Below are 20,058 nucleotides of genomic sequence, written 5' to 3'. Positions count from 1 at the left end.
GTATAAGACTTGCCAAGGAGGACAGTATGGTTATTGATGGAGCCATGCTGACTACAAATAGTCATGGTGACAAATTTTAGTGTAACAGATTGCCCCCTAAAGTGCGAGGTCTGTAGTAGATTAGGGTTTTATATCATCTAGGAAGGGTGAAGCACTTTATCATTTCGAGGATTATCTTGTGGAGAGCCCAGTCGGAACCTGCAAATATTCAACACAAAATACATATATGAGATCATATCATCGCTGAGGTAGGCATTCCCATACTCAGATCAAAAATTTAACTAACAAACTAACTACTGCTCTGATATAGGAATGATTTCGCAATACATCATAATCATAGACACATGTAGACACAGTATGGACGCAGCCATCTGTTTATGATTAGTCTACTGTATAATGAATACAAAATTCCTCGCAGCCTGGATTGTGGAAACTAGATCTAGGGTCTTCATTTCTACTTCCCGAAATAGTACGATTCTATCCATGCGAATAAATGAGTTGAAGTTGAACATGGTAGAAACCACTTGATTACCAGTCAATGATGTAAACTGTTAACAAGTGTGAGAGAAACCACCAGTGATGTCAATGGCTCTCAAAGTACCTAGTACAATCCATGAGATGTGAATGAATGTGTTGATGTCGAACATGTCATAGAATCCCTTGATCGAAGGTCATTGATGTAACCTGTCACCAAAGGTGAGAAACCTGCCATTGAGGCATGCAGATTTCAAGGTACTGATGATTCCTAGATCATCTTTCTAGATAATGTGCTGATGTTGATAGAAAGCGACCCGTTGCAGGCAAGCCCACAACATGAAATCATAGATCAAGTTGAAGAAATGTAGCTGTAAGGACTGACTCAGGGATGGTGAAGATGGATGACAGATATTTTGCAGATGAATGGCTTATTGGCAGTGACCTCTTGAACACATAACGACACAACAGATGGGTTAGTGACAATTGACCCAAAGTTAATACCCAAAAACCGACTAAAGACTTTCAATGTGGTTTGATCAACTGTTAGGCAAAGGATTTCCCAACCTAGGTGAATAAAAGTATCGTGTTCAAGAGTGGTTACAAATTATGACAAATAGGCTCATTTTCCTCTCTTTTCCCCCACCATTTTTGGCAAGTACCTCTTTATTTTTTACAAGCTTGAGGAGGATAACATTTGCTTGATTATAAGCTCATCCTTCGGATGAGTCCAACTTAGTTTAGATTCGAACCCTAAGAAGGAGTGGTTCGTTCATGTTTGTAATTGAACAGGTCCTTTACTGTGAAATTTTAATGAGTCCAGTATAGGAAAAACTTGGCGTTTTTCAATTTTAGAGAGTCTAAAAAAACTTAAGAAGACTCCAGGGTTGACCTTTTTCGTAGATTTGTGTCTCCCAAGCACGAAAAAGTATAAAATAATACTTGAGAGAACCGCTTGATCTTTACGACCAAGGAGTACTTTCATGATTAGTGTCTCTGATCTGAAAAGTAGAAAGCAATCAAGGACACGTCGTTTTATTTCCAATATCGAATTTGAAATGTCAAAAAATCCGGCAATCTTTTCATGTTTTTACGGTCAGAAAAGAGCTGTAAGTGGACCGTCTTTTAATTCCGTTTTAACGAGTGTAAAAGAAACACTCGGCAATCTTTTCATGTTTTAGGAGTCAGAAAAGGGCTTAAAGATGACTCTAAGGTTTCACTTTTTCGTAAGTTTTAACGAGTTCGAAAAAATGATAAAAATGTACTCATGGTTTTCACTTTTTCGTAAGTTTTAATGAGTTAGAAAAAATGATAAAAATGTACTCATATGTCCAACTTTCAATTTAATTTACGAGCAGGAAAAGACGGAAAAAACTCGTCATTTTCATTTATTTTACGAGAATGAAAAATAGCAAAATAATCTCGAGATTTTCATGAGTTTAACGAGTCTTGAAAATAACTGAAATTGACTCGAGATAGGTTTCATTTTTACAAAAGCTTGAAACAAAGAAAAATTGTGCTTCAAAGTAGTTTCATTTTTACACAAGCTTGAAACAGAGAAAAAACTGTGCTTGATGCCCCCTAAGCATAACTGCTAGAGCGCATGCCCCCCCAGCTTCATTTCATTCAACTAGTTGGATGAAATGATGGTTGAGTTACGAGATCATTGAAAGACTCGACCTAAAACTGTAAGAAAAGATGCAAAAACTAAAATAACTAACCTAAATATACACCTTAACATTTATGAGATCTAGTCAAACTCTCGACTCAATTAGAGGAGGATTTGTTTCATTTTTTAATGAGCTTGACACAGGAAAAGAACTATGCTCATATTCGGTTTCATGTTTACGCAACCTTGAAACGAAAAACTATGCTTGTTATAAGTTCGCATGCCCTCAGCATAATGACGCAAATCGAGGTACATGCCCCCCAAGCTTCATTGCATTCAACTAGGTGGATGAAATGAAGGTTTACTTTCAAGATCTTGGAAAGACTCGAGGGAGTTGTTTCATTTTTTAGTGAGGTTGACACAGGAAAAGAACCATCCTCAAAACCCTTGTTTTATTTTTTAAATGAGCTTGACACAAGATAAGGAACTATGCTCATAACTACAATCTACCTAACAAGGAACTATACTCTAAAAACCTTGATTCATTTTTTAACGAGCTTGACACAATACAAGGAACTATGCTCTAAAATCCTTGATTCATTTTTTAACGAGCTTGACACAAGACAAGGAACTACGCTCATGACTACTCTCTACAATCTACCTATATAACCTATCCTTGTTTCATTTTTTAACGAGGTTGACACAAGAAAAGAACTATCCTCACGACACCCTGTTTCATTTTTTAACGAGGTTGACATAGGAACAAAACTATCCTCACAACACCCTGTTTCATTTTTTAATGAGGTTGACACAGGAACAAAACTATCCTCACAACACCCTGTTTCATTTTTTAACGAGGTTGACACAGGAACAAAACTATCCTCACAACAGCCTATTTCATTTTTTAACGAGGTTGATATAGGAAAAACTATCCTCGCATTCACTGATCATGGCTTCCAACTAGAAGAAAGACATGTCAATGGACACACCTTGATCATGGCTTCCAAAAGGTCTTCATCAGAAGGAAGAATAGTTCTTTGGAAGGAACACATGTCAAGGGACTCAAAAGGGATAAGAACATCGTGTTCAAGTAATCCCATAGAGTTGTCCATGTCAATTACCGGATCTAAATCAAAGGAAGATGAGCAAATAGTGGGCTCACTTACATCGGTAACTGAAAACATGGGACCAGTTGCCACATAATTAACCTGTGGTGGGGTAGATACCACTTTAGACTCAGGAACATTTAAGGGTGTCATATTATTGGTAGTTGAAACAAGACTAGGGAACGAAAGCTGGTCTACAGTCACAATATTTCCATTGTGAGGGAAAGACATCACACGAAAGAGTGTCGATACGACAGCTTTCATTGCATAAACATAGTCTCGCCCAAGGAGTAAATTGAAATCCAAGGGACCTCGAACTACCATAAGATCAATACAGACAGTTTTACCTTCCAAGGTAATGGAAAAATTAGGAAGGATCCCTAAAGGTTCACTAATGGTTCTGTTAAAAGCTTTTAGATTCTGCGTAATAGGTGCAAGCTGAGGGGAACCCAAAGCTTTCCAAGCAGTTGAGGATAAAATACTAACAGAAGCACCTTCATCTACCTGTGTGCGATGCATGTCCCTACCACCAGCCTTGACAATGATTTGGAAAGGGATGGAGGAAGGAAGACGAGGTTCTGTCAGTCTATTCCAATCAAAGGAAAAGACCTCAATACTTGGAGGGGGTTCTGTAGAAATAGGTGAAATGCCCCCCGGCGTAGAAGAATCTGATGTAACAAAAAGAACCTGAGCAGTATGAAGTTCACTCTCTAGAGGGAAAGTGGGATCGACTGAATGTGAAATTGAATCGACCACTTGATCAACTAATGGATCATCAACCTGAGTGACATGAGTTTCACTCTCCAATGGAAGAGTGTGATCGACTGTAATTGAAGTTAGATCAATCACTCCGTCAGTTGACGGTAGGTTGGGAGAAAGTTTACGGTAACCAGTTGGAAATTCTTGCTGTTGAACAGTAAGGTTTTCCAACAATTTTGAGGCTTCATCCATGTGAGGGAAAATGTGAGTTTGATGACTCCCTTTGGATAACTTACAAGGAAACCTAACTTTACCCTTTTTCCCAGGAACCTGACTATCACTGGTTGATGGATCAATGGAAAGTTGATGAGATTTTTCTGACCATACTTCCAAGACCTTTGGAATACGAGCACAATTGACAAGGAAGTGGTCACCCTTACAAAGCCTGCAAGGGTATTTGGGTTTACGATGCATGTTGGAGGTTTCCTCAACACAACTAACACTTACAACCATGGTTGGTTGGTTGGCTTCTTTCTTATCTTGCTTCTTCTTCTTCTTCTTCTTCCCTTTCTTCTTCTTCTTAGCCACCTGGTTACTAGCATCGAGGCTTTTACCAAGCGAAGAGGAAGAAATGGAGGAAGAAAAATTAGGTGAAGAGGGTAAAGGGTCAACAGAAGGTTGGTGATGTTGAGATGGTGAACTCTGTTGAGGTGAAGCATTCAGTTGAGGTGGAACAATTGGAGTATTTGGGGCCAACGAAGTTGAAAATAACCATATCGGTAATCCTATTGTAAATCCAGGTAATGACAAAGTAGCCATATAAGGAGGACCAACATTTCCAAAGAAAGGAAAAGTACTAGGATCCTCGTTAAGAGGGGTTCCTAGGTTGGTAAATTCCGGAACAGTTGCCATTATATTCAACTTCAGTGAATTTTATTAACAATTTATAACTAAAATTAACAATTCACGATTCACACCTATGGTCTCTAAAAGTAAAAACAAACAAATTAACACGCACTATCAAATCTAGGAGTCAAACCACACATAAACAGTAACTTTCCGTACTAAAAACACTAGTTGATGATCAAATCCAACGTCGCATAGTTCAATACAGAAATGGTAGTTGGAACAGTTACCCTGGCAACCTGCTTAATGAATAGACTGGACCAAGTTCCTCCAATTTAACCATCTCGAGTGAAGTAAACCCCCCAGAAAATCCAAGTGAGTCTAGCCGATGTCTGCTCCAGGTACAGTGGGATCTTCCCTCCACCGTCACCTTAGGAAGAATCCTAAAGATAATAGTCACTAAGGTCACCAACAGCAACAAATATACCTGAGGGAACAGTCTACGATCCGATACGCACGCAAGGGCAGAGTAACAAGCTCAATCCCCTTGTCGGCTCCTTGACAATAATCCAAGGTTTACCGACAAGTGACCCCAGGCTCCTCGACAATGGTTAATCCGAGGTTTACCGTTTGTAGTATGTGCATATCTGGCGTCATTCCCAAAGAAGGAGGATTGATCCCCTCACTGGTTCGAACACGATATCGTGCTTCTCCTTTAAGAGGAGCTTTCCCAGAGCATAAATGTAACAATTGGATTTATCCTACCGCAAGATATAGCTACTTGTTTGTTTTACTGTCTTGGAGAGTTAACTAAAACCTATTCCAAGACACTAGCCTAAGCTAGATTGGTGGAAAGAGCCCTAAAAATGTAAAAATTACTAGATAAATTTTAATTAAGCATTGTGTTATTAAGGCTGTTATTACTCAAATGGGTAAATGGATACGAAACCAATGGTGTTATGACCCAACTCAAAACTGAATGCAATCGAATATGATAATGTAATCTTTTCAATTCGATGAATCCTAACTAAAGTAAGGAGAGAGTTTCCATTCACTTCCAACAATGCAAGAAATTGATGACTAACAGAAAATATAACAAATTCTCTAATGCACTAATTTCATCAAGAAAAACTAATGCAAATCAATTCCCAAACAGTTTTTTTTTTTTTTGTGTGTTTAAAACAAGAATAAAAACATGTAAATTCAAATCAAAGAAAGCTGATCTAAATCTACGATTGATTTTTCAGAATGTAAACTATGCAATTGTAATCTATGCACAATTCACTTGAAAAGTATGCAAATGTAATCTATGCACATTTTTCATTCATATTCTGAAAATGAGAATTATAATTATGCAAATGTGATCTATGCAAGAGAATTCTCAAACACAAGATGATTCTAATGTAATCTAAGAACCAATCAAGTGCAAGTCAAGAAAATTGGGTGAGAGTTCCAAAGATCAAAAATAAAAACACTCAAAGGTGATTAACACTCATACACAATTTAGCCCCCCCCCCGGCGAATGAGGGGGAAATTGTTTTGCAAAAACAAAAGCAAAAAGATGCAAAATTGTGAAAAGACTGAGACAAACCTCCAAGTAATGACCAAAGGAAATCAAATTAAGAATTTCTCAAAAAAGAGGCTCAAAACACCCAATTGATAAAAACTTAAAGCAGGAATGCCAATGAAATTAACCAAGCAAAGTTTCTGACAAGTCACATGCAGGTCTGGGCAGTGGCTAAAAACCTATAAACAAATTCTAAACTGATAAAAAAGAGAAAAATTTAAAATTTTTCAAATTTTTGACAGGGTACGCAGGCAGCCTATTTACATAGGTGCGTATACGCTCTAAAGGGTAATCTTTACTTCGTGTAGTCACCAAAAAATCAGTCTTAGGCTTAGTGGTGGATAGAATAAGCAGTTGTGAAGTGGAAGCATGATCTATAGCAACTAAATGAGTCTCTGGGTTTGGAAAAGGGTCTTTCAACACAACGGATGTACTAGAAGTCTTAAGAAGTTTTGAGACTTCAGAGCAGTGAGGACAATCTCACTTAAAGTTCTTATCAAATGATTTCTCTTTAGGGGGAGAATTTTGTTTCTTTTTGGTTTTCCCCTTTTTCTTGCTTCTAGGTTTCTTTTCATTTTTACCTTTTTTAGATGACACAACATTTATTTCGAAAGCAAGTGTATTATCAAGTGTATTAGAAGTTTGATTTGAAATAACAAGTGTTTGACTAGATGGTCTACTTGTTGTTTGAGTGCTTGAAGAACCTATCACACCGTCACTGGCATGAGAGTCCTTACTGGATGGAGGTGGTGGAACAGTAAAATATGGTCTAGGTGCATTTGGAATCTTATCATAGAGCATGCCAGACTAGGTGTAAATCAAGTCTAAGTATTGGGCACGAGAAATTACTTGCTCTTCGGTAACAACTCCTCCTTTATCCACATCCTTGGTGATAGATGGAAACAAGGATTTAATAAACCACTTAGCTAAAAGTTGATCAGGAACAAAAGTTTTGACCCTTCGACGATGACGACCCCACTCATGAATATGATTAGAAATGTGAGTAGCAGTGGTCTGTTTAAAGTTGGTCAACGGTTTCGTTCCAGTTTTATATCTGATGGGTAACTGAAAATGGGTTAAAAATGTAGTGGCTAAGGTTGTGAAGCTGTCAAATGTAATATCCCTAACCCGGAATATTCCTCAAACCCCAGCAAAAACTCCAACCAAATATGTGCAAATGATATAATAACCCAGAAGTGATAAAATAACAGTGGAACAACATATAATAATGTAAACCGGAAATATAAGCTGATACACAAGAAATGCAGCGAGAAATGCTAAGCCATTTTATTATACTGAGCAATAAATGAGTACAAGAGGTGATTAGGGAGATGGCACCTCTACTTGCACAAGGAAAGTGAAGAAATACTCTCAGAATGACAAGAATGGCCTCTCTCCGCGGATGTTGCTATTGTGTTGCTACTGCTACTAGAAACAATGATGATTTGGGGCTGCTCCCCTCCTTGGAAAAAGCTGAAACTCTGGATTCGAGCTCTACCCAAGAAACCCAGAAAGATTTTCTGAAATGGCCGACCCCTGAAAATCACCCCCTTGGGGTTCTGCACAGTTCCTCAAAGACGCTGATGAAACTGCTGCTAAAATGCTGATGGAACTGCTACTGAAATGCTGACGAATCTACTGTTGGAATGCCAATGGAAATACCTTGCTTGAATAGGTACTCGAAGTCCCCCGAGGCTAAGGGTGAGATCTCCGAACGGAGACACTAAATGCACTAAACAATGCTGCAGACTACCTAAAAAACCAGCGTGCTCTAAGTCGAAATGACTATCACAAATGCTCATAACCAAAATGATCCAAATGAGGGAGCTCCTCTCTCCTTTATATCATTGGCCCTTCTCCAAAATCCTAAAGCCCAAGCCACCTATCCAACTGTGCAGTTCCAAGTGTCTGCATGGGCCCCCATCTCCGCGTGGTCCTTTGGCCTTCCCCCCTTGGCTCCTCTTAAGTCACAACGTTGTGCTACCTAGGAAGTGACTTTATTCTAAAGGTGAGTTATGTCCCCCTTCACCTTTTTATTTAAAAATAACTATAATAGGCAAAATAGAGCAAAATCAAATATTCCAATTAGCCATAGCTAATTAGGAATATTACAGTCTCCCCCAGCAAAATGTTGCTTGTCCTCAAGCAATTGAAGTGATGGATGTTGTAAAATGTTCTCACTCTCCCAAGTGGCATCCTCATCTGGTAAATTCTTCCACCTCACCAAGAATTCCCGGATCGTTCGGCTCCGCAGCTGCCTCTCCCTGGTATCAATAATAGCCTCTGGCTGTAACACCAAATGCCCCTCATCATCCATGGGTGGTAGCTCATCTGTCACTGTCACATGCTGCCCCAATGCCTTCTTCAGGCATGATACATGGAAAATGTTATGAATCTTGTTGCCTTGGGGCAGCTCCAACTCATATGCTACCTGTCCAATCCTGCGTATCACCCTATATGGCCTGTAAAAGCAGGGCTTGAGCTTTTCAGCCCCCTTCTGATTCAATGATGACTGTCGGTATGGCTGTAATCATAGATAGACCGAGTCTCCTACCTCAAACTGTCTCCCCACCCGACCCCTATCAGCATATAGCTTTTGCTGGTTCTGTGTTGTAGCCGTGTTATCCTTGAGAGCTCGGAGAATATCCTGACTCTCTTGGATCCAAATCTTGGCTCTTGGAGCCTTGCTAGCACCAAACATCACGTCAACAAAAGATAAAGGATGATATCCATACAAAGCATAGAATATTGACATGCTGATGGACATGTGATGTGTAGTGTTGTAGCAGTACTCCCCCAAATGCAGCCACTTCAGCCATGCCCGCTACTGCCCACTGACATAGTTATGCAAGTAGCCCTCCAGCCACTTGTTAACTACCTCCATCTGTTCGTCCGTCTGTGGGTGATAGCTGGTACTCGGTGTCAACTCCGTCCCCACCAATCGGAAAAGCTCTTGCCAAAACCCGCCCATGAAACAGTTGTCCCTATCACTGACGATGGTCTTAGGAAGACCATGTAGCCTAAAGATCTCCCTGAAGAACAGCTCGGCCACCTGTGCTGTTGTATAGTGTGCATATATGGCAAAGAAATGTGTGTACTTTGTTAGTCGATCAACGACGACAAAGATACAATCCTTTTGTTGTACCATGGGCAACCCTGTGATGAAATCCATCGAAATACTCTCCCATTTCCCCTCCAGAATGGGAAGAGGCTGAAATAATCCTGCGGGATGGCTCATCTCTCCCTTGTTCCTCTAGCAAACATCGCACTCCCGGATGTGTTGGATTACGTCCTCCTTGAGGCCCTTCCATGAGAACCTCTCCCTAATGGCCTTGTAGGTTTTGGTAAAACCCTGATGTCCTGCCAATGGGGAATCATGTGATTCCTGGAGTATCTTCTTCTTGCGTTGAGACCCCTCAGTCAAGAAGATCAGGTCCCTGTAGTAGATGAGCTCATCGACCACCCTATACCTGTCATCTGCCACCTTCCCATCGAGAACCTCACATGCAAATCTGTCCTTGGAGTACTCTACTAAGAGTCGAGCCCTCCAATCTGTATCCAAGCTCATAAGAGACGACGTGGCTGGTCTATGTGAAAGGGAATCTGCTACCACGTTGTTCTTACCTTTGACATACTCAATGTCAAAGGCATATGCTTGGATCTTACTGATCCACTTCTGTTGCCTCTCCTATAGCTGCTTCTACTCCAAAAAAAACTTGAGCCTGTTGTGATCAGTCCTCACCCTGAACCTGTTGCCTACCAAATACTGTCGGTACTTATCCAATGCATGCATGATGGACAACATCTCCTTGTCATATATGGAATACAACCTCTCGTGTGGAAGGAGCTTCCAGCTCTCAAATGCTATAGGGTGACCTCCCTGCATCAATACTACGCCGATACCCTCTCCCGACGCATCACACTCCAAAATAAATGGCTGTGTGAAATCTGGCAATGCAAGAAACTCCTAGATAGCCTGCTCAATCTCATCCCGATAGGCCTTGGGGTTCCTATAGGGGGTGGTAATCACGACTTGTATGCCCTTATCAAGCTCGATGGTGTGCTCAAACCCCCGATCTGGTGGCTGTCCTGGTGGAATCTCCCCAAACACTATGGCATACCGATAAAGGATAGACTATATCTCTAGGTGTACTGTCTGCCCTGTAATTCCTACCTCTGATGCACGCAGCTCCACTGCCCACTCTATGTCTCCCTTTCAGAAGACTGCCTCCATCCGATGAGCCAAAACAGTCTAAGGCGGATATGTGTGTTGTCCCCATATCTTCTCATGCCTCCTTGTCTTCTCATCATCCCACTCCATCTCCAGGGTCTTCCAATCTGTCGTGACCTTCCCTAGAGTGATATGCCACTGAACACCCAGTATCATGTTGGTGTTTGGAATATCGACCACGAAAAAATGGTTAGTCAATGTGTAGGTACCCATCGTCACTGAAAGCTCTGGAACATCATGAGCACACGTCATGGTCTGATCTCCTGGGACCAATACTGAAAACCCATCGAAGCTCTCTGTCTAAATACCTCTCCGCTTAACCATCTGTGCATCGATGAAGTTGTGGGTTGCCCCACTGTCAACCAAAACTGATACGCGCTGGCCATGTACTGTCCCACATACGCGTAGCATCAAATACTTGGGAACTCCTCGCAACACTGCAAGGGCCCCTCCGATGGGTGCAAAATATGTGTTAGAGCCTAGATTTGCCTCAGGCTAAAAAGACAAGGTTCTAGGTCCACATCAAACCACGCTCAGCCTCATAGCTAGCCCTACAAGGACAGGAGAGGGCTCTCTCCGAGTTGATCTCGAAAAAAGATAATCGATGGGGCTCGAGATGACTGTAATAAAAGCTAATCTTAGGCTAGGTATTAAGTACAAGGGTTTGTTGTGAGTTTTTGGGGGTTTTGTGTTGGAACAGGGAAAGGCAAATTTGGGTCCGGGGATGAGGCAGAGTTTCTGCAGACTTCTGATTGGGGCAAGGAAGGAAATCATTGTGATGCTTTAAAGTGAGTGAGATGGATAGATCAAACTGGTGAGGAGCTAAGGAGAGTAAGAGAGTCTCAAGAATTCTCCTTAAACAGATGGACACATGGAAATTTAAACAAATTCAAAGGCAGAGCATAGCAATTAATGGATTCTACCTTAATCACTCATTTGTTCAAATTCAAAAGAAGAGATAGGAAAATGATACACATAACACTAATGAACTTACAATTACTTAGAGAAGAACACCATCAAAACATAAAGCCACATGGATCCCAAACAATGTTGTAAAACCCTGGACTTTCCTTAGCCAAAAATGTAGAGATAGAATGTACAAAGATATGCCAAAGCAATCCCAAGTGTCCAACCCTGAAAATGACTTAGAAATTACATGATATAGCCTAGCCCAAACCATTCCCTTGCCTCTAGGGGTCGAGCTCATCATTCTAGGATCTGTTTCAACCAATTTTAAACAAAGCACTAAAATCTACGTAGTCAAAACAACTTGCCTCTATAAGGTAGGAAACTGATTCATTCATTAAATTTTCACTTTTTAGTGAATGAATCTTCTAGAACAAGTAAATAAGTGCCAAAATTACATCATGTTTATCCAATTACATCAAGATAGATCAAAAATTACATCAAGAAGCAAAACTAGTCAAACTGGCCGAATTTTTGAGCTGGAAGGTGAAAAATTGAGCAAAAATCCTCTGTGCGCCGTGCCAAAATCAGTATGTGTCATGCCACTTTGAGGATGAGTTTGAGGCACTTCCTGAAGTCCAAATTGAGCCCAAGTGTTCTTGTTGGAAATCCTTGCCTGTCTACTTTCCAACCCAAGAGGAATTTCTGAATTTGGTGCCCATTTGCCTCTCCTAAACTTCAATCTCCCAAGACTGCTTCTTGTGTGTCAAAATAGGGGTAGAGAGGTCATTTTTTGAGTGTTTTTGACCTCCTGAGGACTCAAAACTTTCCCAAACTTCTTGGCCATGCACTAGTAGTCATGATTTTTCATGAAAAATCCAAAAATATAAACTTTTTTCCATTTGGAGCTTCCTATCAAAAGCGTGCGCCACGTGGCGCAGTGCACAGGGAGAAAAACCCTGTTTTTTGTACAAAAAATTTCCAAAATGTCAAAAATGCCCCAAATTTCTTGAAATTTGGGCTGGAGCTTCTTCATTAAGTGTTATGCTGGGCTAAAGAGGCTTTGGCTAGTATCTAAAGACGATCAAGCTCCCTTTGCCTCTTTTGCTTCCTTATTGCCTTCCTCAATTTTTCCTTTAAATTCCTGATTCGTGCCTTGCAGACCTTGTTTCGTGCCATGTAGTGGAAAGCCATGTGTCTCAGCAATGCATGATCCTTATCGGCCTTGTCCAATAGCCTCTCTAAGTGCATGTTAACTCTCTCGAGATTAGCCTCCCGATCCTCATTAATCTCTTGCTCCAATGACGTGAGCTCAATTCTTCTCCTTTGTGCAGCTTGGCGATGCTCGCAAATGTTTTGTAACTCCATGATTGCTTGCTGATCCTCAAGCTGTTTGTTCCTCTGCTCCAAGTATTTCATATTCCACTTAGCTCTCTCCAAGTCAATGGATAAGGCTTGGATCTCTGTTTGTTGTTCCTAGATGATCTCCCTAAGCTTGGCACTTTGTGGGCCTGTATCTGTATCATCATCATGAATAAGAATGAAGTCGGTCTCTCTTTCACCTGAAGACTCACCTGAAGGCCCCTCATCCTACATTGGCCTCTTGCCTTTGTCCTGTACCTATGATGCTGATGGAGGAAGTGAGGTCCCTTCCACCCCGGGTGGAGATAACACTCGCTTTGCCGCTGCAAACAAATGTATAGTGCCTCTCTGATATGTGATGAATACCGGCACACTAGCGGTCTCATGGCGCTCATACGGATGAGAAGGTCCACCTTTATGCTTAACCTCTGATAATCCTTGTGAAGATTTGAAGAAATCACGAGAGATGAAATCATCCCATGTGATGCCCTGTACTCCAAGCTGATGAACCACCAAAATCTTAATAAGAGCAAAATGGTAGACACTGTTAAGTTGTTGCTGAGGTGTTTTACGCTACACAAGGGTGGTCATCCTCTATATGTTCTGACAAATGAAATACGGAATGTTCATCATCTGTACCCTGGTGAAATTCATGAGCAACCTGATGTGATAAGCATAGAGACGAGAGAACCGTCCCTCACAGCTGAAATATTTCATGATCAATTTCATTAGTGGAGCATATTCATCTTTAAGATATGGGAATGGGAAGACTCCCTTGAGCTGCCTCAAGAAACCGGTTTTAATGTATGGCTCATAATGCTACCAGTCAATCTTCTCATCCGTACCCTAGTGAAATGCGTGAGCAACCTGATGTGATAAGCATAGAGACGAGAGAACCGTCCCTCACAGCTGAAATATTTCATGATCAATTTCATTAGTGGAGCATTTCATCTTTCAGATATCGGAATGGGAAGACTCTCTTGAGCTACCTCAAGAAACTGGTTTTAATGTATGGCTCATAATGCTGCCTGTCAATCTTCTGCTTCTTGTGCCATGGTTCTCCAATGTTCGGTATGCAGTTGCTAATGAGACAGATTCTGGTGTAAGCGTGAAGGTGACACCGGCTAAGGTAGCTTGACCTCCATGTAAATGCAGCACAAAAAGACAAGCCATCTCATGATGAAATTGAACACTAGCCACCTTTTGACAAAACCCATAGCATGATTGATGCTAGAAACAAAACGTACCAAGAGGGCAGGCCTGCAATTCTGTAGGGGTGATTGGTTCTTCTCTTACATGTCTGCCACTTTTATGAGGCCTCCGGGGTGCCTGTTCTTCCAAGGGTGAGTCACTTTAGGTTTCCACTTCATAGTCAGATGAATGCTCAGATACCATGACTGTTGTTTTTCAACTGCCTTAGAGAAAAAGATGTTGGTGTAGGAAGACTGTGCTGAACTGCTCTTTTTAGTGATGTATTCAAATTCTGCCACCAAGGGGAAAAATGCAACAAGGGACTGTTAGGAAGGGGGGGGGGGGGGGGGGGGGGGGGGGGGGGATGAAGAGTTTAGGGAATATTAAGATACATTTTGTTTAGGGAAATGTAGGAGGGTTTTGGGAAGTTTATCTAAGGTAGGGTTTGGGGTTTTTGCATTTGTAAAGGTGTGGAAGGGAATTGGGAATAGGAGTTTAGTAATTTTTAGGGATAGGTAAGAATACAATTAAGGAGAAATGGAATAAGGGAGAAGGGAATGATGGAAAGAAGGGAAAAATGGGATGGAGGGGGAACCTTGGTAACAAAACAATGAATTTGCAACCCTAACAACAATTGGCTTGAGGAATTTTAGAGGTGGGGTTTGAGAGTTTTTATTTCAACCAATAGCAGCTGTAAACCACCATCACATTGGCACAAAAATGGATGAAACATTAAGATGGCGGTCCTACCTGGCAAATCCAAACAATTAAATGCCAATTTGGAGAGATTTGAAACAAATTCGGGCTTTCAGGTGTGTATGTCGCACCACATACCCAACGCGCTGCGCCGTCCGAGTGCGCAGCACCCATTCAGATTTACACTGGAAAATTTCTCCCAGTGCACCGCGCCACCTATTCTATGCGCCGCGCCCACCAAGTTTCCTCCAACTTCACCCAAAATGCGCACTTGCTCACCCAATTGCTTTGAACTATTACCTCTTTACTCTTGGCATTCAAAATGACCTTGACCCTCATGGAGAAATCTTTATAAAGACATGGAGACATGGTTTTGATTTTTGATTCTCCAAAACCCATTTTTATAATGTTTGACATTGGCACTTTTTCACACTTCCTTTTGATTTTTCACTGAAATCATGAAAAAAAATTTGGAAATTTTTGCAGGGACAGATGACATGGAATTTTGCAAAGGAGACCAGGGTTGTGCCTGAAGATTTGAAAAAATGAAAACTTTGAAAATTATTACAAAGGACAAAATGTTGACTTTTCTTCAAAACAGAGTTTTGAAGAACAGTCATAATCCATCCATATGATGATGAAAATCTTTGAATGACAACTTTGTAAGAACATCCCTCTGGCCTGCTGGCATTATTAGACACTTTAACGACTCAATTTGTGAAACCCTAGACCTATGATTTGACATGACTCTTGCTGATCAAAAGACATGAAAACTTGATTTTGATGAACAGACCTGAGCTAGCAGTGCAAAGCATGAGCGGGATGAATGATAAAGCCCTTCCATCAGATTTATGGCATGCTCCTAACGGAATGCAACTGATCGAGCAAGATGGGACACCTAAAAATGAAATGCAAAAAGAGTTTTGATCTCTGATGGAGGGATGACCAGACCGACTCTAACATTGGCTCCAATAGGGATGGTAGCTCCTTGGAGGTGCCAAGAACTGCAGATCTTTGGGTGAGCAGACGGTGCCTTCGTCCATTGGGCTATGGAGTCCATTATTCTGACAAACCAACATGACTCAATTTATTGACTGAAACTTGACTGAAACTAACTCAATGCAAACTGACATGACTAAAAAAACTTGACTCTAACAAACTAACTCAAAATACTAAGACCTAAACTTAAAACTTAAAGCTTGGTGGTAGTACATGACCACCTGTGTTTCTTACAAGACAATATACCATCAAACTATATCAAAATGCCAATGCAACCAATCAAGCAGATGGCTTCTTGATTGATTCTCCTGATCAGATCTTCTGGTAAACAATTGATACTGGTAACTGGGCATCCAAAAACACAATTGACCATGATCTCCTTCATCACTGAAGACTGCAATAATCACCTTCACTGCTGATGCAACAGATTTGCCATTGGATCCTGAAAAATATGAAGATTTACCTCCTGCTGAGTAAACAAGAAGTCTTTTTCTTTTGATTCTGATCTTCCTTCATCATGTACTTCAGAAAAAGTATGGTCCTGGTCCTTAAAAATTTCTGAACAAGTGGATGAGCAGGTTTCCTCTTTAAAGAACATTTCAAAACATGAAACATAGGAAGAAGAATTCGAATGGCATCCTGAATGTTCTGAGCTTCTGCAATCTGAATATTATTTTGATCATATTCATAGATATGACAGCCAAATTCTCATTACATTCATCAATCATGAGAAAATAAACTTCAGATGGTTCTTGATACTCAAACATGACATTTCTAGCATCTACCATAAATCCATCTAAAGCAACTTTTTCACTTACTTGCACAAAGATCTCATCTTGTTGTTCACTTACTTGACCTGACTAGATCACCTCTTTATGAAGGATTTGTTCTGATGACATGAAAACAGTTGGATCCATAACTCTATCTTCTTCATTCCAGATGATTTCAACAGCAAAGTTCTCCCCCGTGAGATTCAATATAAGGTATTCTTAGTCATCACAATCTGAATCTGAATCTGAAATGTGTGACTTAACTTCATCACATTCTGAAATTGAAACTTGACTTCCCGGCATGTTGTCTTCTTCAATGGACAGATTTGAAACGACATTTTTTCTTTCATCACTTTCAGCTATATGGACATCTTCAACCTGTTGATCTATAAAGCTGCTTACAGAAGAGGAAGAAGTTCCACCATCAAAAGAGGAAGAAGTTCCACCATCACCTTCTTAACCATGTGCACATTGTAGATATGCGTTAACTTGAGTTGGAACATGACCGTTTAAGAGTTGATCTATCTCATCTTCAGATAGAGGAGATAATACTTTTTGTTTTCTCTTGCTCAAACAATGATTGTCTTCATTAATTTCAAGTGAAGGTGTATACAAATTTTCCTCATATAGCTGATCCATTTCATGTAATTCCTGTTGACTGTCAAAATGCACAATTCCTTCATCTTCCACCGTAATAATATCTTGATCCTGCTGCAAATTTTCATGATCGTCTTTATGCTATTGAAATGGGTTTTCATACAGGGCTTCCATGATCTCATCATACATGAAATTATCATCCTCATAATATTTCCCAAGGCTTTCAATAAAAGTAGAAACATGTTTGCAACAGTTCTGAACTAAATTTAACAATGGATGATATTCTTTATACCTTTCAAAGAATATTGCATGAAAAGCTTTTAAACAATAAATAGAAGCAGGTGGAAAACTTTCATACCAAGATCGGGCTTCGTCTTCCAGAGTAGCCATAAACAGTTTCATCAAACAGTCTTCAGGAAAAGTGATCTTTAATTTATGCACATGAATGTGAAATTTGACCAGATGAAGAGCAGCGTCATTACCTTCCACATTTCTGAACATAGGAAAATTCTTTGACAAATCTACCTTGGGCATTTTATTTGGAAAACCTGGGATATGATCTCGGCTCATGGGAGCGTATCTTCTTGCAACCCTATCCATCTTGAAAACCTTAAATCTACTAATCTTCCTGCAGTGGAGTCACCATGAAGCATTGATCTCTGGATTTTTCAGTGAATAAAGTCGTCAGGTGAATGATTTCAGCCTTCTGATGTCTGATCGTTGTCCACCATCAACAATCAGATCTGAACTTGATACATGTACTGGGGCAATTAACAGTTAGATGTCACATTTACAAGCTAGACCGGAGATTGACTGAAGCAACATTTATCTACTTGTGCTAATGCAAAGCACAAGCATTTCGAAGGCTACTTGGGATAAATTCAGGCTCCGTTCGTAGATTATAACATAAATGACATCAACAAACAAACCATTTTCTTCCCTACTATGGTCGCCACTATGATAGAGCCTAGATTTGCCTCAGGTTGAAAAGACAAGGTTCTAGGTGCACATCAAACCACGCTCAACCTCGTAGCTATCCCTACGAGGACAGGAGAGGGCTCTCTCCGGGTCGATCTCAGCAAAAGATAATCAATGGGGCTCGATATGACTGTAATAAAAGCTAATCTTAGGCTAGGTATTAAGTACAAGGGTTTGTTGTGAGTTTTTGGGGGTTTTGTGTTGGAATAGGGAAAGGCAAATTTGGGTCCGGGGATGAGGCACTGTTTCTGCAGAGTTCTGATTAGGGAAAGGAAGGCAATCATTTTGACCCTTTAAAGTAAGTGAGATGGATAGATCAGAATTGTTAGTAGCTAAGGAGAGAAAGAGAGTCTTAAGAATTCTCCTTAAATAGATGAAAACATGGAAATTTAAACAAATTCAAAGGTAGAGCATAGCAGTTAATGGATTCTACCTTAATCACTCATTTGTTCAAATTCAGAAGAAGAGATAGGAAAATGATACACATAACACTAATGAACTTACAATTACTTAGAGAAGAACACCATCAAAACATAAAGCCACATGGATCGCAAACAATGTTGTAAAACCTTGGTCTTTCCTTAGCCAAAAATGCAGAGATAGAATGTACAATGATATGCCAAAGCAATCCCAAGTGTTCAACCCTGAAAATGACTTAGAAATTACATGATATATCCTAGCCCAAACCATTCCCTTGCCTCTAGGGGTCAAGCTCATCATTCTAGGAGCTGTTTCAACCAATTCTAAACAGAGCACTAAAATCTAGGCAATCAAAACAACTTGCCTCTATAAGGTAGGAAACTGATTCATTCATTAAATTTTCACTTTTTAGTGAATGAATCCTATAGAACAAGTAAATAAGTGCCAAAATTACATCATGTTTATCCAATTACATCAAGATAGATCAAAAATTACATCAAGAAGCAAAACTAGTCAAACTGGCCGAATTTTTGAGATGGAAGGTGAAAAATTGAGCAAAAATCCTCTGTGCGCCGTGCCAAAATCTGTATGTGTTGCGCCACTTTGAGGCTGATTTTGAGGCACTTCCTGAAGTCCAAATTGAGCCCACATGTGCTTGTTGGAAAGCCCTGCCTACCTAATTTCCAACCCAAGAGGAATTTCTGAATTGGGTGCCCATTTTCCCCTCCAAAACTTCAATCTCCCAAGACTGCTTCCTGTGTATCAAAATAGGGGCAGAGAGGTCATTTTTTGATTGTTTTTGACCTCATGAGGACTCAAAACTTGCCCAAAATTCTTGGCCATGCACCAGCAGTCATGATTTTTCATGAAAAATCCAAAAATATAAACTTTTTTCCATTTGGAGCTTCCTATCAAAAGTGCGCGCCACGTGGCGCGGTGCACAGGGAGAAAAACCCTGTTTTTTGTACAAAAAATTTCCAAAATGTCAAAAATGCCCCAAATTTCTTGAAATTTGGGCTGGAGCTTCTTCATTAAGTGTTATGCTAGGCTAAAGAGGCTTCGGCCAGTATCTGAAGACGATCAAGCTCCCTTTGCCTCTTTTTCTTCCTTATTGCCTTCCTCAATTTTGCCTTTAAATTCCTGATTCGTGCCTTGCAGACCTTGTTTCGTGCCATGTAGTGGAAAGCCATGTGTCTCAGAAATGCATGATCCTTATCAGCCTTTTCCAACAGCCTCTCTAAGTGCATGTTAACTCTCTCGAGATTAGCCTCCCGATCCTCATTAATCTCTTGCTCCAATGACGTGAGCTCAATTCTTCTCCTTTGTGCAGCTTGGCGATGCTCGCGAATGTTTTGTAACTCCATGATTGCTTGCTGATCCTCAAGTTATTTGTTCCTCTACTCCAAGTATTTCATATTCCACTTAGCTCTCTCCAAGTCAAGGGATAAGGCTTGGATCTCTGTTTGCTGTTCCTGGATGATCTCCCTAAGCTTGGAACTTTGTGGGCCCATATCTGTATCATCATCATGAATGAGAATGAAGTCGGTCTCTCTTTCACCTGAAGGCCCCTCATCCTACATTGGCATCTTGCCTTTGTCCTATACTTG

The sequence above is a fragment of the Pinus tabuliformis genome, chromosome 7 (assembly GCF_031772625.1).
Source record: "Pinus tabuliformis cultivar Carrire ecotype Pingquan chromosome 7, CPIR1, whole genome shotgun sequence".
NCBI classification, from domain to species: Eukaryota; Viridiplantae; Streptophyta; class Pinopsida; order Pinales; family Pinaceae; genus Pinus; species Pinus tabuliformis.
The sequence above is the reverse complement of the archived record's forward strand: the minus strand, read 5'-3'. Positions refer to the sequence as shown.